The 27,142-nt window shown below is 42.8% G+C and overlaps 1 protein-coding gene across 2 annotated transcripts in view; it reads right to left on the minus strand.

Moving 5' to 3' along the window:
• Positions 1-27,142, minus strand: part of LOC124048120 (carbonic anhydrase-related protein 10-like) — a 482,986-nt gene that overhangs the window by 397,480 nt on the left and 58,364 nt on the right. The window lies entirely within an intron of this gene.

Below are 27,142 nucleotides of genomic sequence, written 5' to 3' on the forward strand. Positions count from 1 at the left end.
ATACTGTATTGTAGTATCAGAGTGGTATACTGTATTGTAGTACCAGGGTGGTATACTGTACTGTAGTACCAGAGTGGTATACTGTACTGTAGTACCAGAGTGGTATACTGTATTGTAGTACCAGAGTGCTATACTTTACTGTAGTACCAGAGTGGTATACTGTATTGTAGTACCAGAGTGGTATACTGTACTGTAGTACCAGAGTGGTATACTGTATTCTAGTACCAGAGTGGTATACTGTATTGTAGTACCAGAGTGGTATACTGTACTGTAGTACCAGAGTGGTATACTGTACTGTAGTACTACAGTGGGCGGTAGACTTGCAGGCTTCAGGGCATCCATGAATGTAAAGTTTAGGCTATGCTGTTGGACTGTATAGCCTGATGTGGATGAGGATATTGCAGGTTGAGTACCAGAGATAGATAAAAGGACATTTTGGTCCAAAATGCTATATTTTATGAGATGCTGAAATCTTCTAGATCAGATGTATTTGTACGAAGAGTGTGCTGATGGTGGGGAAACAGCCGATGCTCAACAACATCAAGCCATCTCTGATGCTAGCTACATTTGATTGAGTATTTTTGCATCATCGTAGTGATGTGGCAGGTGACACTTTGCTTCTTGAAAGTCCAATATCTTGAAAACTTGACTGCGGACATGGAAAACGTTCTGAGACTGTGTCAACAGTGGACAAACGAAAAAAATTCCAAACGATGCCACTTCAAAAGCATAAATGTCTCTGCCACTGTGAGACCCAATCATTTCCTAAAGGTACGCTTTTATACCTGGGGACTATACAGCGGACTATACTGTAGAGTATTGGCTCTTTTATGGTACGGGACGCAAAGGGAACAATTATGTACCTAAAACTAAAGGTAGAAAGGACGTGCCTTATAGGGTAACACGGCGTCATCTTGTTCCTGATGTAAACTGACCAGCCGGTAATAGGCCAAGGTTTAGCAAGATGCCTGGCTACAAAGTACAGCGACGTCTTAAAAAGGAAAGAGAAAATGGCTTTTGGATTTAGACAAGTGGTTGGGCCGCCTGCTATTTTAAAGTGTTCCAGTTCCGTGCCTATGGAATAAAACCCTGAGCATTAGGAGTGACTACGCATCGTAATCACATAAAATAATCTGCTACAACCCCTTTACAATCCAATACCTCTCCTATTATACTGAGAAACGAGTTATTGGAATGCGAAACGGAACAGTGAGTGTTCATTTGATTGACTGGTTTCCCTTGGCGAACACTTTGTGATTGATTGACTGGGTCCGTGTTGAGGTAATATCATGATCTCAACTGCTCTACTCCCACGTTGATTTATAGACTCGTTGCTATGCAGAGAGCGAGAGAGAATGTGAGAATGTGAGAAAGTTCTGAAAGAGGAAAGTGCTTTGAAAGATGGTTGGAAAAGTTTTCCTGAAAGGTGTCCTGAATGTACCAGGGGGTAATCTATCTTACCGTGCATGAAAAAACACCATTCCTTCTCATCATGTCAAAATGTTATGAATGTATTCATTTAACTGAACTAGGAAGTCAGTTGAGATTGATTACAAAATGCAGAAGTGTCTATTTTATGACCTTTCGGAAATATAATTTGATATAAAACATACATGATTTAAGGGACTTAACAAACGTCTTGTACATAGCTGCGATTCCCCTCGATGTTTCTCCTCTGAGTGAAATAGATGTTTCTATTAAATGTCTCAGAAAGTTGATGTGAGCGCTCAATCGGGCAGCACAAGGGAAAGGTTATCCCAAAGATCACACGGGGCGAAGTCTCTCCACCTCTCTCTCTTTCTTGATCTTTCCCGTTTTCTTTTTCTCTCTCCATCACTGCATCAACAATATGGAGACACCTTGGATGGCTTCTGTCCCGCTCTCTATCGTGCTCTTTTTTTAGCCCCATCCTTCTCTACCTCTCTCTCCACATCCTTCTCTACCTCTCTCTCCACATCCTTCTCTCCCTCTCTCTCCACATCCTTCTCTACCTCTCTCGCCACATCCTTCTCTACCTCTCTCTCCACATCCTTCTCTACCTCTCTCTCCACATCCTTCTCTACCTCTCTCGCCACATCCTTCTCTACCTCTCTCTCCACATCCTTCTCTACCTCTCTCTCCCCATCCTTCTCTACCTCTCTCTCCACATCCTTCTCTACCTCTCTCTCCACATCCTTCTCTACCTCTCTCTCCACATCCTTCTCTACCTCTCTCTCCCCATCCTTCTCCTCTCTCTCCACATCCTTCTCTACCTCTCTCTCCCCATCCTTCTCTACCTCTCTCTCCACATCCTTCTCTACCTCTCTCTCCACATCCTTCTCTACCTCTCTCTCCACATCCTTCTCTACCTCTCTCTCCCCATCCTTCTCTACCACTCTCTCCACATCCTTCTTCTCTCTCGCCACATCCTTCTCTACCTCTCTCTCCACATCCTTCTCTACCTCTCTCTCCCCATCCTTCTCTACCTCTCTCTCCACATCCTTCTCTACCTCTCTCCCCATCCTTCTCTACCTCTCTCTCCACATCCTTCTCTACCTCTCTCTCCACATCCTTCTCTACCTCTCTCTCCACATCCTTCTCTACCTCTCTCTCCCCATGCTTCTCTACCTCTCTCTCCACATCCTTCTCTACCTCTCTCTCCACATCCTTCTCTACCTCTCTCTCCCCATCCTTCTCTACCTCTCTCTCCACATCCTTCTCTACCTCTCTCTCCACATCCTTCTCTACCTCTCTCGCCACATCCTTCTCTACCTCTCTCTCCACATCCTTCTCTACCTCTCTCCCCATCCTTCTCTACCTCTCTCTCCACATCCTTCTCTACCTCTCTCTCCACATCCTTCTCTACCTCTCTCTCCACATCCTTCTCTACCTCTCTCCCACATCCTTCTCTACCTCTCTCTCCACATCCTTCTCTACCTCTCTCGCCACATCCTTCTCTACCTCTCTCTCCACATCCTTCTCTTCCTCTCTCTCCACATCTCTCTCCACCTCTCTCTCCGCATCCTTCTCTACCTCTCTCTCCACATCTCTCTCCACCTCTCTCTCCACATCTCTCTCTCAATCTCCCATCACCATCTAACGCCATGTTCTGTAAGAGAGACAGAGCAAATAAATAGTTGTATCATTACCAGCACATTCCAATGGACTCCAACTGGGTTTTATTCGTTCTAATTTGTCATGTCGTCCTTCCCCAGGTACACAGGACAGATGTGGTTAGCAGTGGGGGGGGGGGGGTCATCTCTCTATCTCCATCTATCAGGTTCCTCATCCCCATGTGTGTAAGTGTGAAGTTCCAGGATCTGCAGCATCACTGGTCGCATCCCAATCGGCACCCTATTCCCTACATAGTGCACTACTTTTGACCAGCGCCCATAGCGCTCTTTGAGGAATATGGTGCCATTAGGGATACACACTGTGAGTCCCGCATTGAGGCTTTGTCACACAGCGCCATACTGCATTACCAAGCTTTAATGGACCCCCTGATTTGAAATACAAGCTGTATTTACACTGGGTTATGTGTGAAAGTCGGGGCGAAGGACAACGGGCGATGAGATGGAAAGTCTGGTGAGAGACGGTGAAAAAGTGGCTGGATGCTGAGGGAGGGATTGGATTTCTACAAGGCAAGAAGAATAATGTATACAATTAGTGTGATGGAGGACAGGGAGACAGGAAAGAAAAAGAGAGGGAGAGAGAGAGAGAGAGAGAGAGAGAGAGAGAGAGAGAGAGAGAGAGAGAGAGAGAGAGAGAGAGAGAGAGAGAGAGAGAGAGAGAGAGAGAGAGAGAGAGAGAGAGAGAGAGAGAGAGAGAGAGAGAGAGAGAGAGAGAGAGCGGGAGATAGTGAGCAAGAAAGAGACCGAGAGAAAGCGAGAGAGACAGAGAAAGCGAGAGAGGCAGAGAGAGAGAGCGAGAGAGAGCGAGATAGAGAGACAGAGAGACACAGAGAGAGAGAGAGTGAGACAGAGAAAGCGAGAGAGGCAAAGAGAGAGAGCGAGAGAGAGCGAGATAGAGAGAGAGACAGAGAGACACAGAGAGACAGAGAGAGAAAGAGAGAGCGAGAGAGAGAGAGAAGATGAATGATGATTGATTGATGGGTATCTTCCATTGATCTGTCTGTGTTTGAAGGGTCGACAACACAAGGTGCCTGAAGGGTCCTCACAAGGTGCCTGACTGCTCTGGACCCATATACAACACTGCATGATGTTGCTTCATTAAGGGAAGAGTTACAGTATACAGCTCGTACCTTCACGGCACCAGCCAGCCAAAAACCATGATGTAATACCCTTCACACAGAGTTTGTATTCCCCTTACTGATCAACACCAATCCCCCCAACCCCCTGGATGACTAGAAGTTATTAAGGTGCCTCACCTTCTACAGATTGTTCCATTTCTCTGACGGTTTAGCTGTTTTGATTATCAGAGTGAAGTCTCAAACACGGCTAAATCAGAACTATACAACTATATTGGGATCTACACTTTCGGAATACATCGTTTCTCTGCTCTGCTAGTCAATGAAAAGAGGGAAAAGGAGACAAAGGCATGTTGTCATAAACCAGTCCCTTCCTTCGCTCTACATGCCCCTCATTTACCAAGGGAGAGGGAGAAAAACGCCTTGCTTGGCAGCCCCGAAGACTTAACACAAGGCATTTTACAAAGGTGCGGGTAAATCAAGTAGGTGCCTGAGAGAAGGTATTACTACTAAGTGGAAGTGGAAGATGGAGAGACTGAAGCACGGTTGGGAGGCTGATTGTCATATAGAATCCAGAGAGAAAAGGCTGGCGATAAGGCTTAGATAATGGCATGTTTCAGTAACCCTGTAATCGATTTATTCAAGAGGAAGCATTGTTAGTTTCACGTTCAAATTAATGTAATTATGTGTATTTTTCATTCATTTACATTGTAATTGTTAACCCTAAAGGCACAAAGATATGTTAAGCTTAAAAACGCCAAATTGGTAATGATTGCAAAGAGACACTGTCCTTTATTAAACTTTTGTAACGCAAATAAAAAATAAATAATTCCCCATTTTAAAATGTTCACATATTTATAGTCAAATGTGACATTTTTTACATGTCTTTCATGTTCTGAACAGTTGTTTTGGCAGATTTCATCGATAGCAACTGAAAATGTTATTTTATTCATTCGAAGTGTTGTGTTTCTGTGGTACTCAGAGGCTGAGAAATTGGCGATTGAGCAACATACCGGTACAACCTAAGATGGCCGCTGATATGGGAGCCGGTGGAGTCAGACATTTAGCTCTAACTTTGGAAGGCTATGGGCTGTCAACCCAGTTCCAATTGCATCAAAAATATGACACTCTCAACGTGGTTAAGAGACATTGACTGGAAACTAAATATGTATTAAGAATTTTGAGTTATTTTTTTAATTATAGTGGATGCCATGGCCTCCAGGGGCCAAATCTGTGGTGGCTCCATCTCTACATTTTTTTCAGAGTACACTTGTTATTTTTTTTAAATGTAACATTCATTTAACTAGGCAAGTCAGTTAAGAACAAATTCTTATTTACAATGATGGCCTCTCTAGCCCATCTGTTCAACACATATACCTCTCTACCTCATATGTTCAACACATATACCTCTCTACCTCATCTGTTCAACACATATACCTCTCTACCTCATCTCGTCAACACATATACCTCTCTACCTCATCTCGTCAACACACATACCTCTCTACCTCATCTCTTCAGCACATATACCTCTCTACCCCATCTCTTCAACACATATACCTCTCTACCTCATCTGTTCAACACATATACCTCTCTACCTCATCTGTTCAACACACATACCTCTCTACCTCATCTGTTCAACACATATACCTCTCTACCTCATCTGTTCAACACACATACCTCTCTACCTCATCTGTTCAACACATATACCTCTCTACCTCATCTGTTCAACACATATACCTCTCTACCTCATCTGTTCAACACATATACCTCTCCACCTCATCTCTTCAACACATATACCTCTCTACCTCATCTCTTCAACACATATACCTCTCTACCCCATCTCTTCAACACATATACCTCTCTACCCCATCTCTTCAACACATATACCTCTCTACCTCATCTCTTCAACACACATACCTCTCTACCCCATCTGTTCAACACATATACCTCTCTACCTCATCTCTTCAACACATATACCTCTCTACCTCATCTCTTCAGCACATATACCTCTCTACCCCATCTCTTCAACACACATACCTCTCTACCCCATCTCTTCAACATATATACCTCTATACCTCATCTCTTCAACACACATACCTCTCTACCCCATCTCTTCAACACATATACCTCTATACCTCATCTCTTCAACACACATACCTCTCTACCTCATCTCTTCAACACATATACCTCTCTACCTCATCTCTTCAACAGACATACCTCTCTACCCCATCTCTTCAACACATATACCTCTCTACCTCATCTGTTCAACACATATACCTCGCTACCTCATCTCTTCAACACACATACCTCTCTACCTCATCTGTTCAACACACATACCTCTCTACCTCATCTGTTCAACACATATACCTCTCTACCTCATCTGTTCAACACACATACCTCTCTACCTCATCTGTTCAACACATATACCTCTCTACCTCATCTGTTCAACACATATACCTCTCTACCTCATCTGTTCAACACATATACCTCTCTACCTCATCTCTTCAACACATATACCTCTCTACCTCATCTCTTCAACACATATACCTCTCTACCCCATCTCTTCAACACATATACCTCTCTACCCCATCTCTTCAACACATATACCTCTCTACCTCATCTCTTCAACACACATACCTCTCTACCCCATCTGTTCAACACATATACCTCTCTACCCCATCTCTTCAACACATATACCTCTCTACCTCATCTCTTCAACACATATACCTCTCTACCTCATCTCTTCAGCACATATACCTCTCTACCCCATCTCTTCAACACACATACCTCTCTACCCCATCTCTTCAACATATATACCTCTATACCTCATCTCTTCAACACACATACCTCTCTGCCCCATCTCTTCAACACATATACCTCTATACCTCATCTCTTCAACACACATACCTCTCTACCTCATCTCTTCAACACATATACCTCTCTACCTCATCTCTTCAACACACATACTTCTCTACCTCATCTGTTCAACACATATACCTCTCTACCCCATCTGTTCAACACATATACCTCTCTACCCCATCTCTTCAACACATATACCTCTCTACCTCATCTCTTCAACACACATACCTATCTACCCCATCTGTTCAACACATATACCTCTCTACCTCATCTCTTCAACACATATACCTCTCTACATCATCTGTTCAACACATATACCTCTCTACATCATCTATTCAACACGCATACCTCTCTACCCCATCTGTTCAACACATATACCTCTCTACCTCATCTCTTCAACACATATACCTCTCTACCCCATCTCTTCAACACACATACCTCTCTACCTCATCTCTTCAACACATATACCTCTCTACCTCATCTCTTCAACAGACATACCTCTCTACCCCATCTCTTCAACACATATACCTCTCTACCTCATCTGTTCAACACATACACCTCGCTACCTCATCTCTTCAACACACATACCTCTCTACCTCATCTCTTCAACAGATATACCTCTCTACCTCATCTCTTCAACACATATACCTCTCTACCTCATCTCTTCAACACACGTACCTCTCTACCTCATATCTTCAACAGATATACCTCTCTACCCCATCTCTTCAACACATATACCTCTATACCTCATCTCTTCAGCAGACATACAGTACCTCTCTACCCCAACTCTTCACATCATTTCTGAAGACACTCGATCTGATACTTGAGTTTCCTCCTATATAGGAGGAATTTATCCAGTACTGTGATTTATCCAGTGAATGGGATTCTAGCTAATGAATAATAAGTATTTGATATCAATCTGAAACACGGAGACATTTCCTTTATAACTCGGTTCGGAGGGTATGGAAGCTGCGGCTGACTTGACAGCAGAGGAGATCCATCACCAGAATGTTAAGAGAGAACATTTATGTTGAGGAGGCACACAGAGAAAGATAGAGCACGTGTGCCGTGTAAATGACATTTAACTGGGTGATGGAGAGGGTGCATAGAAGTGCTCTGATGCTATTCTTGATGGAGCGTATGTTCAGTGATCTGCATATGAAACACCTCTACGGATCTAAATCGGTTTTCTCTCATTTCATACATTCACTATAATCGGCTCAAAAAGGCAGCACTCGCTCACCTGAGATGAATAGTTATTACTAAGCCATGACTAAGTTAGGGATAAGTTAAGTTAGTAAAGTAAGGCTAACTTACTGCTGATGGTCTTCTATGTACTGATAGTGGACTGCACTACAGATGTAGGAACTGAATTTGAGCCAGCTTGCTACAGTCGGAAAATAATACTGCAGCAACAGGAAAGATGAATAATTATGTGGATTATAATTAATGGACATTCTTGTAAGGGTTGATACATTTTTCATGAATTACAAACTGCATAAGCCTTTTTAAACCTCAAATATTCTACAGGTTTTAAAGTTCTCCGGCAACATTGTGATCAAATTAAGATCCTACATCTGTAGGTTTTGATTTGTTTCATTTCGTTTTTTCAGTACATAATACATGTTACAGCCGACATTTGAGCAGAGCCAATGAATTAACCAGGAAACAATCTGGTCATGCCATTGGCTTGAGGAAATCTCCTGTCACTGGTCATGTGAACCAGGGGAATCCACCCTATGCCTTCCAGAATGATAGTCATTGACAGCTGGCCATGGCGTCACACCGGCCACGGGATGGAGGTATTTGGGGAGGTGAGGAATGAAGGAATTTGAAAAGGAGAGAAAATGGTCACTGACCCTCACTGATGGGGAACAGGGGACCAGTCTGAAGGGTTTCCGCTCCCTCTAAACCCCTTCACATCTTCTTCATTCATCCATACACTTATTTTTACTTCTGATTCTCTCTCCTATGTCTTTCCTTGTCATCCCTTTTTTCCTCTATCACATCATCTCTTCTCTCCGTAGCCTCCTTTCTCTTCTCTCATATATACTATACACTACATAGCTACTCTTCTTCTCTCATATATACTATACACTACATAGCTACTCTTCTTCTCTCATATATACTATACACTAGATAGCTACTCTTCTTCTCTCATATATAATATACACTAAATAGCTACTCTTCTTCTCTCATATATACTATACACTAAATAGCTACCAGTGGTGTAAAGTATTTAAGTGAAAACAAATTAAACTACTTTAAGTCGTTTTTTGGAGTATCTGTACTTTAGTACTTATAATTTTGTCAACTTGCACTTTTTACTCACTACATTTTCCATAACACCCAGAAGTACTCATTACATTTTGAATACTTAGCAGGACAGGAAAATGGTTTAATTCACGCACTTATCAAGAGAACATCCCTGGTCATCCCTACTGACTATGATCTGGCAGACTCTCTAAACACCATTTCATCTTGTATAAATGATGTCTGAGTGTTGGAGTGTGCCTCAGGCAATTTGTAATATTTAAAAACAAGAAAATGGTACTGTCTGCTTTGCTTAATATAAGGAATTTGAAATGGTTAATAATTTTACTTTTGATACCTAAGTATATTTAGAACCAAATACTTTTGGACTTTTACTCAAGTAGTATTTTACTGGGTGACTTTTACTGGAATAACTTTCTATTAAGGTATCTATACTTTTACTAAAGTTTGACAATTGGTTACTTTTTCCACCACTGTACACTACACAGCTACTACACAGCAACTTTTCTTCTCTCATATATACTATACACTACACAGCTACTACACAGCGACTCTTCTTCTCTCATATATACTATACACTAGATAGCTACTCTTCTTCTCTCATATATACTGTACACTACATAGCTACTCTTCTTCTCTCATATATACTATACACTAGATAGATAGCTACTCTTCTTCTCTCATATATACTATACACTAGATAGCTACTCTACTTCTCTCATATATAATATACACTAGATAGCTACTCTTCTTCTCTCATATATACTATACACTAGATAGCTACTCTACTTCTCTCATATATAATATACACTAGATAGCTACTCTTCTTCTCTCATATATAATATACACTAGATAGCTACTCTTCATCTCTCATATATACTATACACTACATAGCTACTCTTCTTCTCTCATATATTCTTTACACTAGATAGCTACTCTTTATCTCTCATATATACTATACACTACATAGCTACTCTTCTTCTCTCATATATTCTTTACACTCGATAGCTACTCTTCTTCTCTCATATATACAATACACTAGATAGCTACTCTTATTCTCTCATATAGACTATACACTAGATAGCTACTCTTCTTCTCTCATATATACTATACACTACATAGCTACTCTTCTTCTCTCAAATATACTATACACTACAAAGCTAATCTTCTTCTCCTCAATCAATTTACTTTCTTTACCCTTCATGTACTCTCCTCCCACTCTTCTTCACCCATCATGTCCTACCCTTTCCTGCTCTCTCTCACCTTCTCTCCAATTTAATCATACATGTCCCCTCCTCTTCATCACCTCCACTTCCCTGCTTTCTGTTCTCCCCTCTTATTCCCTTCATCCTCTTCTCTCTCTGCTCTCTTCTTCCCCCTCTTCTCTCTCTGCTCTCCTCTTCCTCCCCTTCTCTCTCTGCTCTCCTCTTCCCCCTCTTCTCTCTCTGCTCTCCTCTTCTCTCTCTGCTGTCCTCTTCCTCCTCTTCGCTCTCTGCTCTCCTCTTCTCTCTCTGCTCTCCTCTTCCTCCTCTTCTCTCTATGCTCTCACTTTCCTCCACTTCTCTCTGCTCTCCCCTTTCCTTTATCCTCTCCTCCATCACTTCTTCTCTCCTCCGTCTTTTCTAATCCTAGCTCCAACCTCCTCCTCCTCTCTGCCCTTCCCTCTCTCCTTTATTTCCTCTCCTCTCTCCTTCCATGCTATCTGTCCGTCCGTCCGTCCGTCCGTCCGTCCGTCCGTCTGTCTGTCTGTCTGTCATTCAGTAAATGTTAAATAAAGTGGAGGTTATAAGGGACATACTGTCCCCTATCAATCACACCTCCACTTAACGTCTTATGGGCAGGTGGGACGGTGCGCACAATTCAAACTACAGAATTATACATATTTGACTTTCATAACATCACAAGTGTAATACATCAAAATAAAGCTTAATGTCTTGTTAATCCAGCCGCTGTGTCAGATTTTAAAAAAGCTTTACGGCGAAAGCACACCATGCGAATATCTGAGGACAGCGCTCCGCATACAAAAGCAAAAGCATATTTCAAACAGGCAGATGCGCCACGAAAGTCAGAAATAGCGATATAATACATGCCTTACCTTCGACAATCTTCTTCTGTTGGCACTCCAAAGTGTCCCACATACATCACAAATGGTCCTTTTCTTCGATAATATCCTTCTTTATAACCATAAAAACTTAGTTTAGCTGGCACGCTTCAGTCAATAATCCACCCAGATTCACTCCATCAAAATGCATACAAAATGATTCTCAAACGTTACTAATAAAATTTTCCAAACAAGTCAAACAACGTTTATAATCAAACCTTAGGTACCCTAATACGTAAATAAATGATAACATGTAAGATGGAGAATCGTCATTGTCTTTACCAGAGAAAAATACCAAAGAACGCGTTCTCTTCCACGCACTTGGAAACACTACTGCCAAAATGGGAGCCACCAAGAAAAACTACAATTTCTGGCTCATTTTTCAAACAACCATCAGGAAACTCTTTCTAAAGACTGTTGACATCTAGTGGAAGCCCTAGGAACTGCAATCCGGGAGGATGTTGCCTTATAATAAAAGTGACAGCCATTGAAAACAGTGGTAGGCTGAATATTTTTGGGGGGGATGGTTTGTCCTCTGGGATTTGCCTGCCATATCAGTTCTGTTATACTCACTTAATAGTTTTAGAAACTTAAGAGTGTTTTCTATCCAAATCTACTAATTATATGCATATCCTAGCTTCTGGGCCTGAGTAACAGGCCATTTACTTTGGGCATGCTTTTCATCCGGACTGCCCCCTACCCAAGAGAGGTTAACCTCTTCAACCTATGGGGGCGCTATGTCATTATTGGATAAAAAGACGTGCCCATTTTAAGCACAATATTTTGTCACGAAAAGATGCTCGACTATGCATAGAATTGACAGCCTTGGAAAGACAAAACTAATATAGTAATATATAATATATCTGACGTTTCCAAAACTGCAAAGATATTATCTGTGAGTGCCCCAGAACTAATGCTACAGGCAAAACCAAGATGAAGTTTCATACAGGAAATGCCCCAGATTCTGAAGGCGCTGTGTTCCAATGTCTCCTTATATGGCTGTCAATGTGCCAGGAATGAGCCCTTTGTGTCGTTTCTCCAAGGTGTCTGCAGCATTGTGACGTGTTTGTAGGCATATCATTGGAAGATTGACCATAAGAGACTACATTTACCTGGTGTCCCGCCCGGTGTCCTGTGTCAAAATTATTGCGTAATCTGTAGGTCCATGAGCGTTCCATTTCTTCAGAAGAGAAAGTCAACTGCCACGAAGGATTTTATCGTCGATAGATATGTGAAAAACACCTTGAGGATTGATTCTAAACATCGGTTTGCCATGTTTCTGTCAATATAATGGAGTTCATTTGGAAAAAGTTCGCGTTTTAATGACTTAATTTTCGTTTTTTTTTACCCAAACGTGATGAAGAATGATGAAGAAAACGGACCGATTTGTCTACACAAATATTTTTTTTTTTTGAAAAACGGAACATTTGCTATCTAACTGAGGGTCTCCTCATTGAAAACATCTGAAGTTCTTCAAAGGTAAATGATTTTATTTAAATCCTTTTCTGTTTTTGTAAAAATTTTGCATGCTGAAAGCCAGGCATAAATCCTATGCTAGGCTATCAATACTGTTACACAAATGCTTGTTTAGCTATGGTTCAAAAGCATATTTAGAAAATCTGAGATGACAGTGTTGTTGACAAAAGGCTAAGCTTGAGAGCAAATAGATTAATTTCATTTCATTTGCGATTTTCATGAATAGTTAACGTTGTGTTATGCTAATGAGCTTGCGGATAGATTTACATAATCCTGGATACAGGTTTTTTTCATAGCTAAACGTGACGCAGAAAAAGGACCGATTTGTCAACACAAATAATATTTTTTTGTAAAAACGGAACATTTGCTATCTAACTGAGAGTCTCCTCATTGAAAACATCTGAAGTTATTCAGAGGTAAATGATTTTATTTGAATCCTTTTCTGGTTTTTGTGAAAATGTTGCCTGCTGAATGCGAACGCTAAATGCTACGCTAAATGCTACGCTAAATGCTACGCTAGCATTCAATACTGTTACACAAATGCTTGTTTGGCAATGGTTGAGAAGCATATTTTGAAAATCTGAGATGACAGTGTTGTTAACAAAAGGCTAAGCTTGAGAGCAAATAGATTAATTTCATTTCATTTGTGATTTTCATGAATAGTTAACGTTGCGTTAAGGTAATGAGCTTGAGCCTGTAGTCACGATACCGGATCCGGGATGGCTCGACGCAAGAAGTGAATAGCCACAGCTGTCCCTGCACTGTGTGTGTGTGTGTGTGTGTGTGTGTGTGTGTGTGTGTGTGTGTGTGTGTGTGTGTGTGTGTGTGTGTGTGTGTGTGTGTGTGTGTGTGTGTGTGTGTGTGTGTGTGTGTGTGTGTGTGTGTGTGTGTGTGTGTGTGTGTTGTGATGCCTTTCACTGGCGATGGGAAAATCAGCAATAGTGGATGTGTCTCCTGAGCAGTCCTGGAAAGCGGCAGTGATTGACAATGAGTCACATCGTGGTGCAGATAATGCTCGTATCCCCTCGTGGCATTTTTTATTCTGTTTCTGGAGGGTTGTTCAAGTAACAAATACACACTGAGTCCATTATGGAGCATTCAGCTGTCACCCCAAATCCACAAAACCCGACACAGTAGAGGTGAGAGATAATCAAATGAATAGTCAAGGCAGGTAGCCTGGTGGGTCGGAGTGATGGGCCAGTATCCGTAAAGGTTGCTGGATCAAATCCCTGACCTGACAAGGTAAAAATCTGTCATTCTGCCCCTGAGCAAGGCAGTTAACCCACTGTTCCCCAGGCATTGAAGACGTGGATGTCAATTAAAACAGACCCCCCCGCACCTCTCTGATTCAGAGGGGTTGGGTTAAACGTAGAAGACACATTTCAGTTGAAAGCATTCAGTTGTACAACTGACTAGGTATCCCCCTTTCATTTCAATCAGTAACAATCTTTGTGTGGGTCTATCAGAGTGTGTGTTTCCCATAATTAATATGTTTTACAATAGAGAGGAGGAGCTTACTACTGACTTCTTCCAGCCTCTGTGGCTTTGTCAATCTCTGTGCACGGACGTGAGTGTGTATACTTCTTTGCGTGTGTGTGTGTGAAGGCGTGCGTGCATTCGCGGCGCTTGTGTGTGTGTGTGTTGATCTGTTTGGGCTGCCTTGGAAGTTGTGACCACTGTGCATCTTAAATCATCCGACATCATTGGATACAGGCAACACACACCGCCTGGTTTGGTTGGCACAAACACAGTCATTAGAGACAAAGCAACAGAGGAAGGCTGACAAGCTGAGACAGCGGAGGCAGAAGTGACAGAACAGACAGGATGACAGGCTGAGACAGCAGAGACAGGATGGCAGGCTGAGACAGCAGAGCCAGACTGAGACAGCAGAGACAGGCTGACAGGTTGAAACAGGCTGACAAGCTGAGACAAGCTGACAGGCAGAGACAAGCTGACAGGCAGAGACAGCAGAGACAGGCTGACAGGCTGAGACAGCAGAGATAGGCTGACAGGTTGAGGCAGGCTGACAGGTTGAGACAGCAAAGACAGGCTGACAGGTTGAGACAGCAGAGACAGGCTGAGACAGCAGAGACAGGCTGAGACAACAGAGACAGGCTGACAGGTTGAGACAGGCCGAGACAGCAGAGACAGGCTGACAGGCCGAGACAGCAGAGATAGGCTGACAGGTTGAGACAGGCTGACAGGTTGAGACAGCAAAGACAGGCTGACAGGTTGAGACAGCAGAGACAGGCTGAGACAGCAGAGACAGCCTGAGACAACAGAGACAGGCTGACAGGTTGAGACAGGCCGAGACAGCAGAGACAGGCTGACAGGCCGAGACAGCAGAGACAGGCTGACAGGCTGAGACAGCAGAGACAGGTTGACAGGCTGAGACAGCAGAGACAGGTTGACAGGCTGACAGGCTGAGACAGCAGAGACAGGTTGACAGGCTGAGACAGCAGAGACAGGCTGACAGGCTGAGACAGGCCGAGACAGCAGAGACAGGCTGACAGGCCGAGACAGCAGAGACAGGCTGACAGGCTGAGACAGCAGAGACAGGTTGACAGGCTGAGACAGCAGAGACAGGTTGACAGGCTAAAACAGCAGAGACAGGCTGACAGGCTGAGACAGCAGAGACAGGCTGACAGGCCGAGACAGCAGAGACAAGCTGACAGGCTGAGACAGCAGAGACTGGTTGACAGGCTGAGACAGCAGAGACAGGCTGACAGGCTGAGACAGCAGAGACAGGTTGACAGGCTGAGACAGCAGAGACAGGTTGACAGGCTGAGACAGCAGATTAGGACAACAGAGAAGCATAATAATAACAATCTCATACTATATAATCCACCTATATTTAATTTGACTGACAGCAACAGTCACCAGTAGAGACATCTGGCTATTACCAAAAGCTATAAATCATCTAACTCTATGCTTATTGATACAACATAGTGATACTGAATCGACCAGGTATTAATTTAATCTCGCGTGGACAAATAGAAATTGTATCGTAGATCTGTCATGATACAACGAGGTGAGTGAAATAAACAGCAGCATTAGTTCCGGTGCTTGGTTCTTTCGTCACTGGTTATTTGGACAAATCACGATCTCGCAGGTGGTAATATCTTTCGAATTTCGGGAGGGGAGGGAGGGGAAAATTGGCCCATAGACATGCCGAAACTTCAAAAGAGAGAGGGTGGAGCTTTTTGTTCTGGTTCCGATCCTCATTCCATTTCTTCTCTTAACACGTATGGATCCAGAAATTAATAGAGCATCTGACCAATGCGACTTTAGTTCTGGGTTAACCGAGATGAGTATGAATTATACTGTAGGAAATGACAAGTCCATTAGTAGAGACATAAAGTACACCGTTCTAGATAACACATTAATATGTTTACTTTAGTAGTCCTAAACTAACATCTACCATCACCCACAGTCTTCCTTCGCATCTCGACTGTATCTGTTTTGGCAGTAGCTTAACTCTCACGGACATCCCTCTAGAGCCCAGTGCTGGCAGCCTGGCAGTCCCTCCCCCATCATCATCAGAACTCAATGGGTCATAATGTTCCACAGCAGAACACCTTGTACTGATTTAATAAAAACACAGAAACCAATCATAATGCAAAACTTAATCTACTGATCCAATCTATTGGTCCAGCCAAAACAACCCATCCAATCAAAACAGCCCATCATGGTTCCTCCAATACTGTCTCATCTCTAAGGATATTTGATGCAAATTGTCCCTTTGCTAGTCCTTCTAGTGTCTCTGTAGCAGAAACAAGCTGGCAAAGTGCTATTGGATATCAATTTTCCCCCAATAAAGTGCAGTTTGCAGATCGGCTGCACCCTCGTGGATCATCTCTGTGTTGTTTAATTGGGTTTCGATCAGAGACTGTCACTCGGAGACGCACTCGCTGCCTGCCTGCCACACACACACACACACACACACACACACACACACACACACACACACACACACACACACACACACACACACACACACACACACACACACACACACACACACACACACACACACACACACACACACACACACACACACACACATATATATATATATACCTGACAATTAGCAGTGGACAGAGATTCTGAAGAGGCTTAACGGAAGTATTATGTTATAAATCGTGAAAGGATTTTGGACACAGACACTGTAGCTCAGAAAACCTGTAATTGATGAATCCTACTTGTCTCTGAGTGGCGAAACTCCAGTCTTGCTGGAGAAACTTCTAATTTGTTAACCAATGAAAAGGAAAGCTTATACTATGATTGTTGGAAACCGAAGTGGATATTAAACACGACGATTAGAGGGAGAAGAAAACGGAGAGTGGAAAGCTGAAGTATCATCAACTGTGTTGCAAAAGAAGACATTGAAGACACTTCAATAAAAAACATGAGCTGGTGCACACTCAGTGAAAATCATTTAGTGTAGAGCTGCTGATTAACGGGTGAATAAACTGGAAGCTATGACAATAAAGAGAGATGCACACTTATATATATATATATATATATATATATATATATAAACTCCCAGTAATTTATTGGGTAAAAAAAACACCAACGTTTCGGCATCACTCTGCCTTCTTCAGGGTGATGACATGAATGCTTGAACCAGGTTATGTATCAATGACAGTAGTGAGGTGTGTGTCGTAATTGCTAGGTTGATCGGAATGATTTGAGCAAGACAATAGCCCACAGCATATTGAATATATTATGCCATTGTTATCAATAGCATAACATTAGCATCAACATACATTATTGTTAAATTTAATTTCACCTACATGTACATATTTAAATATTTCCAATTTAATTTAAACAAAAAGATGTGCAAGTAATCTTTTGGTTCAAACATAATGCATGATAAATCAAAAATCAAATCGAAACAAATAAAATGTATTTGTCACATACACATGGTTAGCAGATGTTAATGTGAGTGTAGCGAAATGCTTGTGCTTCTAGTTCCGACCATGCAGTAATATCTATCAAGTAATATAACCTAACAATTTCACAACAACTACATTATACACACAAGTGTAAAGGAATGAATACGAATATGTACATAAAAATATATAAATGAGTGATGGCCGAACGGCATAGGCAAGATGCAGTAGATGGTATAGAGTACAGTGTATACATATGAGATGAGTAATGTAGGGTATGAAAACATTATATGAAGTAGCATTGTTTAAAGTGGCTAGTGATACATTACATCAAGATGGCAAGATGCAGTAGATGGTATAGAGTACAGTATATACATATGAGATGAGTAATGTAGGGTATGTAACCATTACATAAAGAGGCTAGTGATAAAATTATTACATCAATTATTCTATTATAAAAGTGGCTGGAGTTGAGTCAGTATGTTGGCAGCAGCCAATCAATGTTAGTGATGGCTGTTTAACAGTCTGATGGCCTTGAGATAGAAGCTGTTTTTCAGTCTCTCGGTCCCAGCTTTGATGCACCTGTACTGACCTCGCCTTCTGGATGATAGTGGGGTGAACAGGCAGTGGCTCGGGTGGTTGTTGTCCTTGATGATCTTTATGGCCTTCCTGTGTCCTGGAGGGCAGGTAGTTTGCCCCCGGTGATGCGTTGTGCAGTTCTCACTACCCTCTGGAGAGTCTTACGGTTACGAGCGGAGCAGCTGCCATACCAGGCGGTGATACAGCCCGACAGGATGCTCTCGATTGGGCATCTGTAAAAGTTTGTGAGTGCTTTTGGTGACAAGCTGAATTTCTTCAGCCTCCTGAGATTGTAGAGGCGCTGATGAGCCTTCTTCACCACTCTGTCTGTGTGGGTGGACAATTTCAGTTTGTCTGTGATGTGTACGCCGAGGAACTTAAAACTACTGTCCCATCGATGTGGATAGGGGGTGCTCCGTCTGCTGTTTCCTGAAGTCCACGATCATCTCCTTTGTTTTTCTGACATTAAGTGAGAGGTTATTTTCCTGACACCACACTCCGAGGGCCCTCACCAACTCCCTGTAGGCCGTATAGTCGTTGTTGGTAATCAAGCCTACCACTGTAGTGTCGTCTGTAAACTTGATGATTGAGTTGGAGGCGTGCATGGCTACGCAGACATGGGTGAACAGGGAGTACAGGAGAGGGCTGAGAAGGCACCCTTGTGGGGACCCAGTGTTGAGGATCAGAGGGGTGGAGATGTTGTTACCTACCCTCACCACCTGGGGGTGGCCCGTCAGGAAGTCCAGGACCCAGTTGTACAGAGACCCAGGGTCTCGAGCTTAATGACGAGTTTGAAGGGTACTATGGTGTTAAATGCTGAGCTGTAATCGATGAACAGCATTCTTACATAGGTATTCCTCTTGCCCAGATGAGATAGGGCAGTGTGCCGTGTGATGGCGATTGCGTTGTCTGTGGACCTATTGGGGCGGTAAGCAAATTGGAGTGGGTCTAGGGTGTCAGGTAGGGTGGAGGTGATATGGTCCTTGACTAGTCTCTCAAAGCACTTCATGATGACGGAAGTGAGTGCTACAGGGCGGTAGTCATTTAGCACAGTTACCTTAGCTTTCTTGGGAACAGGAACAATGGTGGCCTTCTTGAAGCATGTGGGGACAGCAGACTGGGATTGATTGAAAACACAGCAGTCAGCTGGTCTGCGCATGCTCTGAAGACGCGGCTGGGGATGCCGTCTGGGCCTGCAGCATTGCGAGGGTTAATATGTTTAAATGTTTTACTCACGTTGGCTACAGTGAAGGAGGGCCCACAGGTTTTGGTAGCGGGCCGTGTCAGTGGCACTGTATTGTCCTCAAAGCGAGCAAAAAAGTTAATTAGTCTGCCTGGGAACAAGACATCCTGGTCCGCGACTGGGCTGGTTTTTCTTGAATTGTGACTCCACTTTGTCTCTGTACTGACGCTTAGCTTGTTTGATTGCCTTGCGGAGGGAATAGCTACACTGTTTGTATTCGGTCATGTTTCCGGTCACCTTGCCCTGATTAAAAGCAGTGGTTCGCTCGTTCAGTTTTGCACGAATACTGCCAACAATCCACGGTTTCTGGTTGGGGAATGTTTTAATAGATGCTGTGGGTACAACATCACTGATGCACTTGTTAATGAACTCGCACACCAAATCAGTGTATTCATCACTGTTGTTGTTCGCCACAATGCGGAACATATCCCAGTCCACGTGATCGAAGAAATCTTGAAGCCTGGAATCCGATTGATCGGACCAGCGTTGAACAGACCTGAGGGCGGGTGCTTCCTGTTTTAGTTTCTGTCTATAGGCTGGGAGCAACAAAATGGAGTCGTGGTCAGCTTTTCCGAAGGGAGGGCCTTATATGCATCGCAGAAGTTAGAATAACAGTGGTCTAGGGTTTTGAACGCCCTGGTAGCACAATTGATATGCTGATAGAATTCAGGGAGCCTTGTTTTCAGATTATCCTTGTTAAAATCCCCGGCTACAATAAATGCAGCCTCAGGATATGTGGTAGGGGCTAAGCATCATCAATGGGGAACATATTGTGTGTACTCTGATAATCTGGAGAACGAATACATTCATTTACAAGACCTGTTCACAGATAATAGAATTGGTCATGAGAAGGGCCTGAGATCAAAGTCAATATTCAAACCACTAGTGGTTAATGTTTTTAAATGGGATAACCAGTAAGCCTTGCTCTGTAGTAGTAGGATCTCCATGTAACCTTCTCTCCTTGGTAGAGCAACATGCTAAATGCCTGTGTATTTGAGGGAGGAGATTGAATGGTTAGCTTCAACAAAGTGAGCTGCTACTGGAAAGTCAACGTTCTTACACCTGATTGAGCTGCAGTGTTCAGCTATGCGTTGTTTTAATTGTCTTTTCGTTTGTCCTATGTAGGCTTACCCACATTATCTTTTGATGAGTTAGATTACTCCCTTTGTCTTGCATGAGATGATAACCCTAACAGGGAATTTTCGACCTGTATGTTGGTGTCTGAAGAAGGATGTTCTTGTAGTGCTATTGCACTGTGCAAATGAGCCACATTTGTAGTTCCCATTTGCAATGGGTGTCAAGAGTGTCTGAGTGAGCTCAGAGGGCAGGTCAGATCTCACCAATATCTTCAAAATTGCGACCACGCTTACAGACCACCAGTGGGGTTCCTTGAAGAGGAATATGCCAGTGCTTTTTCAGGATTGCTTTCATTTTCTCTGAACACTTGGTGTACTAAGTGCATAACACTGTTTTGTATTGACTTTCTTTGGTTTTTAGCCATTTATCTCTTGGTTTTTTATATATTTTCATCATTGCAGCTTCAAGAGTTTTGTCCTTGTAGCCTCTCATTTTGAATGTATCTGCCACTTTCTTAGCTTTGCTGGCAAAATCTGTCTGGTCGCCACAGATCCGTTTAACCCTACATAACTGGCTATATGGTAGACCATTCTTGAGGGGAAGGGCATGCATACTATCTGCACATAGCATGGTGTTGCGGTCTGTGGGCTTTGTGTATAGGTCTGTGTGTAATGCATCATTCTCCTTGATGCTCCATAAGTTCAGGAAGTGTATTTTTTCTCTCATCAGTCTGCATGGTGAATTTGAGATATTCAGAGCTCTCATTTAAGAGAGTTTGGAATTCATTTAGTTCCTGCTGACTTCCTTCCCAGAGCACAAAGACATGTATCTACAGTTTAAGTTGGAAGTTTAAATATACCTTAGCCAAATACATTTAAACTCAGTTTTTCACAATTCCTGACATTTAATCATAGTAAAAATGTTTTGGTCTTAGGTCAGTTAGGATCACCACTTTATTTTAAGACTGTGAAATGTTAAAATAATAGTAGAGAGAATGATTTATTTCATCTTTTATTTCTTTCATCACATTTCCAGTGGGTCAGAAGTTTACATACACACAATTAGTATTTGGTAGCATTGCCTTTCCATTTTTTTACGTGGGTCAAACGTGTCGGGTAGCCTTCCACAAGCTTCCCACAATAAGTTGGGTGAATATTGGCCCATTCCTCCTGACAGAGCTGGTGGAACTGAGTCAGGTTTGTTGACCTTGCTCGCACATGCTTGTTCAGTTCTGCCCACACATTGTCTATGGGATTAAGGTCAGGGCTTTGTGATGGCCACTCCAATACCTTGACTTTGTTGTCCTTAAGCCATTTTGCCACAACTTTGGAAGTATGCTTGGGATCAATATCCATTTGGAAGACCCATTTGCGACCAAGCTTTAACTTCCTGACTGATGTCTTGAGATGTTGCTTCATTATATCCACATAATTTTCTTACTTGTGATGCCATCTATTTTGTGAAGTGCACTAGTCCCTGCTACAGCAAAGCACCCCACAATATGATGCTGCCACCCCCGTGCTTCACGGTTGGAATGCTGTTCTTCGGCTTGCAAGCCTCCCCCTTTTTCCTCCAAACATACTGATGGTCATTATGGCCAAACAGTTCTATTTTCGTTTCATCAGACCAGAGGACATTGCTCCAAAAAGTGATGATGATCTTTGTCCCCATGTGCAGTTGCAAACTGTAGTCTGGCTTTCTTTATGGTGGTTTTGGAGCAGTGGCTTCTTCCTTGCTGAGCGGCATTTCAGGTTATGTCGATATCGGACTGGTTTTAATTTGGATATAGATACTTTTGTACCTGTTTCCTCCAGCATCTTTATAAGGTCCTTTGCTGCTGTTCTGGGATTGATTTGCACTTTTCAAACCAAAGTACGTTCATCTCTAGGAGACATGACGCGTCTCCTTCCTGAGCGGTATGACGGCTGCGTGATCCCATGGTGTTTATACTTGCATACTATTGTTTGTACAGATGAACATGGTAGCTTCAGGCGTTTGGAAATTGCTCCCAAGGATAAAGCAGACTTGTGGAGGTCCACAATTTCTTTTGTGAGTTCTTGGCTGATTTCTTTTGATTTTCTCATGATGTCAAGCAAAGAGGCACTGCGTTTGAAGGTAGGCCTTGAAATACATTGACTCAAATTATGTCAATTAGAAGCTTCTAAAACCATGACGTAATTTTATGGAATTTTCCAAGCTGTTTAAAGGCACAGTCAACTTAGTGTATGTAAACTTCTGACCCACTGGAATTGTGATACAATGAATTAATAGTGAAATAATCTGTCTGTTAACAATTGTTGGGAAAATTACTTGTGTCATGCACGAAGTAGATGTCCTAATCGACTTGCCAAAGCTATAGTTTGAGTGGTTGAAAAACGAGTTTTAATGACTCCAACCTAAGTGTATGTAAACTTCTGACTTCAACTCTATGTATCCTCCATAGAACGATTTAAAAACGTAGGGCTGTGTCTCTGTTTTGTCAATTAGTGCTTCCGCAAATTGTCCCACATACAGGTTTGCATAGTTGGGGGAAAAGGGGAACCCATGGCTACACCCCGAATATGAAAGAAAAAGTCTGACTCACAGATGAAGTAGTTATTGGATAATACCAGTTCAGCGAGTTGCAAGGGGCAATCATTGGATGGAGAAAGGGTAGAGTCTCTCTGCTGAAGGAAGAGCTGCAGTGCCTGCAAGCCTCCAGTGTGTGGGATGTTAATATACAAGCTCTCCACATCAAAAGTGGCCAGCAGGGTGCTATCCTTCCTTAGCCCTCTATGAATGAGATCACTTGACTAATGTCTTTGACATAAGATGAAAGATTCTCAAGCAACGGTTTAATGTGGTGATCCACATACTTAGAAATGTTTGATGTCACAGAGTCAATTGCTGCTACAATGGGTCTACCGGGGGGAGGAGACACTTGTTTGTTTAATTTAGCGACTGAATAAAAGGTTGGTATCTTAGGAAATTTCACACGTAGAAATTCAATTTTTGGGGGGGGTAATTTGTCCTAATTCCAAACAACTTTCCACTGTGGATGTGATATTGTGCTGGAATTCTAGGGTAGGGTCATGATTCAATTTGTGACAGAAGTCACCTTTAGATAGTTGTCGGCGACATTCATTCACATTTTTAATGATAATGGAACGATCTGACTGCAAGTCCTTAAGAGCCATTCTCTCGTCTCTACTCGGGTTATCCAAGGATCTGTGTTTCTGTTTGTCTTTCATTAAGTCACCTACATCATTTTCAACAATCCTGCAGAAGGTTTCTATGGATGCATTACGTTTCGGGGGAGGTACAAATGAACGTTTTGCTCTAAATGTGGTTCTCTCAGAGTTCTCAGGTCCCTCAGCTTGGTTGATGGCTCCATCTTCTGAATGACTCACGGTAGGGCAGGTGAGTCTATTGATTCACGTGATAGACCTATGTGTATATCAGACTGAGGATGACATTTCAAGTGGAGTCCTGTAAGTTTCAATCTTATCAAAGATCTCACGCAATTTCAGATTATGGAAAAACTTGAATAGATCTATCTGGACGTCAAAGTCATTAATGTATGTTGTAGGTACAAATGATAACTCCTTATTGACAACACTAAAGTGGGCTGGTGTCAGGATCTTACTTGATAAATTGAAGACATTTAGCTCCTGTTTGATGTATTATAATAATGTATTATGTTTATGTTGTATTAATAGAAGGGGAAGTGCTATAAGACCCCTCCCTCACTACATTGATAGGGTCCTGGACTACAGATTAGCAATATATATATGCATATATAAGGTTTAATATTGTTCCACAGTTATTTTCTCGTCTCTGCTTCTTATAAGAAACGGTCTGAGAGATGTGCGAGATATTGCAGTCAAAACAGGGTGTCTGTGAGAAAGTGCCTCAAGGCTAAAAGAGATGAATAGACACAGAACCCTGCAGCGGGGTAAAAGAGATGAGAGACAAGTCAGACATTCCCCTATAAAAAAACTTGAGGAGTGGAAAATTGCTGCTGAGCCCTTAGAAAACACTGGAACTATTGTTCTCTCTTGCAAGTTCGTATAACTGTCTATGCATGGGCTTGGTCTCATGAGTAGAAGGTGTTGACGTAGGCAGTCACATCACAAGGGCACGCATATTAAAGCAACTTGGACCCTTTCCTATTTTGCAGAATTTACTCTGAAACATGCGTGCTATGTTCCCGTTCTTAACTTCTGTCTGCAATTGCATTAATAAAGGTTTTTGATTGATTTACTTAAAGATATTTTCTGATTATTGATTTCACCAATAAGCAAATGATTGACAAGGAACAAGGAGCAGACCCCAACACTGGCCAAGCCCTCCCCTAATCCGGAAGACGCTGGGACAATTGTGCACCGCCCTATGGGACTCCCGATCACAGGCAGTTGTGATACAGTCCAGGATCAAACCAGGGTCTATAGTGACCCCTCTAGCACTGAGATGCAGTGCCTTAGACTGCTGCTCCACTCGGGAGCCTTAAATGTCGACATCCCTACCGACAGCTTACTGTTTGACACTTCAACAACCATACTGACAGCTTACTGCTTGACACTTCAACAACCATACTGACAGCTTCCTGTTTGACACTTCAACAACCATACTGACAGCTTCCTGTTTGACACTTCAACAACCATACTGACAGCTTCCTGTTTGACACTTCAACAACCATACTGACAGCTTCCTGTTTGACACTTCAACAACCATACTGACAGCTTCCTGTTTGACACTTCAACAACCATACTGACAGCTTACTGTTTGACACTTCAACAACCATACTGACAGCTTACTGTTTGACACTTCAACAACCATACTGACAGCTTCCTGTTTGACACTTCAACAACCATACTGACAGCTTCCTGTTCGTTTCTGTCTACAGCTGGTAATGTGTTTGATTGGAGTGAAAAACAACTTGCAGGCTTGTTTTCAAATTGTTGTGCGTTTTGTTGCCAACCTATTTTGCTACCTGACAACTTTACGGGTTTCACTTTTTAATTACCGTTCATATATTTATTTTTTCCTCGACTTTTTCACTCCGGACGCTTTATCTGGACACGATTCGTCAGGACCTCCAACAGCCGAAGCTAAGTAGTAACATTAACATGATGCCTTCTAATTGCAGCCGCTGTGCTCGCCTTACGGCGACGATAGCTGTACTGCAAGCCCAGCTTCAGACGCAATCGTTAGGCAAGGGTAATTTCAGTGTAGGAAAGGATGAAACAGCGTCTGTGCCACCAGTAAGTACAGATAGTAGTATAAATCCCCTGGCACAGTCCCCGCAGCCGGACAACTTTCTCACGGTTTCTGGAAGGAAATGCTGTAGGAACGCTCAACCGGTGTCGCTCATTCAGCAGACAGAAACTTTCAACCGGTTCTCCCCATTAAGCAGCGGGTCGGTGTCAGAGGCCGAGTCTTCTCTGGTCTCTACTCCTCCCGTTACGGGGTCTGAGACGCCGAAGCTTCCCACCATTAGCTCTGACAAATTGAAAACTCTAGTCATTGGCGACTCCATTACCCGCAGTATTAGACTTAAAGCGAATCATCCAGCGATCATACACTGTTTACCCGGGGGCAGGGCTACCGACGTTAAGGCTAATCTGAAGATGGTGCTGGCTAAAGCTAAAACTGGCGAGTGTAGAGAGTATAGAGATATTGTTATCCACGTCGGCACCAACGATGTTAGGATGAAACAGTCAGAGATCACCAAGCGCAACATAGCTTCTGCGTGCATATCAGCTAGAAAGATGTGTCGGCATCGAGTAATTGTCTCTGGCCCCCTCCCAGTTAGGGGAGTGATGAGCTCTACAGCAGAGTCTCACAACTCAATCGCTGGTTGAAAACTGTTTTCTGCCCCTCCCAAAAGATAGAATTTGTAGATAATTGGCCCTCTTTCTGGGACTCGCCCACAAACAGGACCAAGCCTGACCTGCTGAGGAGTGACGGACTCCATCCTAGCTGGAGGGTGCTCTCATCTTATCTGCCAACATAGACAGGGCTCTAACTCCTCTAGCTCCACAATGAAATAGGGTGCAGGCCAGGCAGCAGGCTATTAGCCAGCCTGCCAGCATAGTGGAGTCTGCCACTAGCATAGTTAGTGTAGTCAGCTCAGCTATCACCATTGAGACCGTGTCTGTGCCTCGACCTGGGTTGGGCAAAACTAAACATGGCGGTGTTCGCCTTAGCAATCTCACTAGGATAAAGACCACCTCCATTCCTGTCATTACTGAAAGAGATCATGATACCTCACATCTCAAAATAGGGCTACTTAATGTTAGATCCCTTACTTCAAAGGCAATTATAGTCAATGAACTAATCACTGATCATAATCTTGATGTGATTGGCCTGACTGAAACATGGCTTAAGCCTGATGAATTTACTGTGTTAAATGAGGCCTCACCTCCTGGCTACACTAGTGACCATATCCCCCGTGCATCCCGCAAAGGCGG

This window comes from Oncorhynchus gorbuscha, linkage group LG11 (genome assembly GCF_021184085.1).
Source record: "Oncorhynchus gorbuscha isolate QuinsamMale2020 ecotype Even-year linkage group LG11, OgorEven_v1.0, whole genome shotgun sequence".
Taxonomy (NCBI): Eukaryota; Metazoa; Chordata; class Actinopteri; order Salmoniformes; family Salmonidae; genus Oncorhynchus; species Oncorhynchus gorbuscha.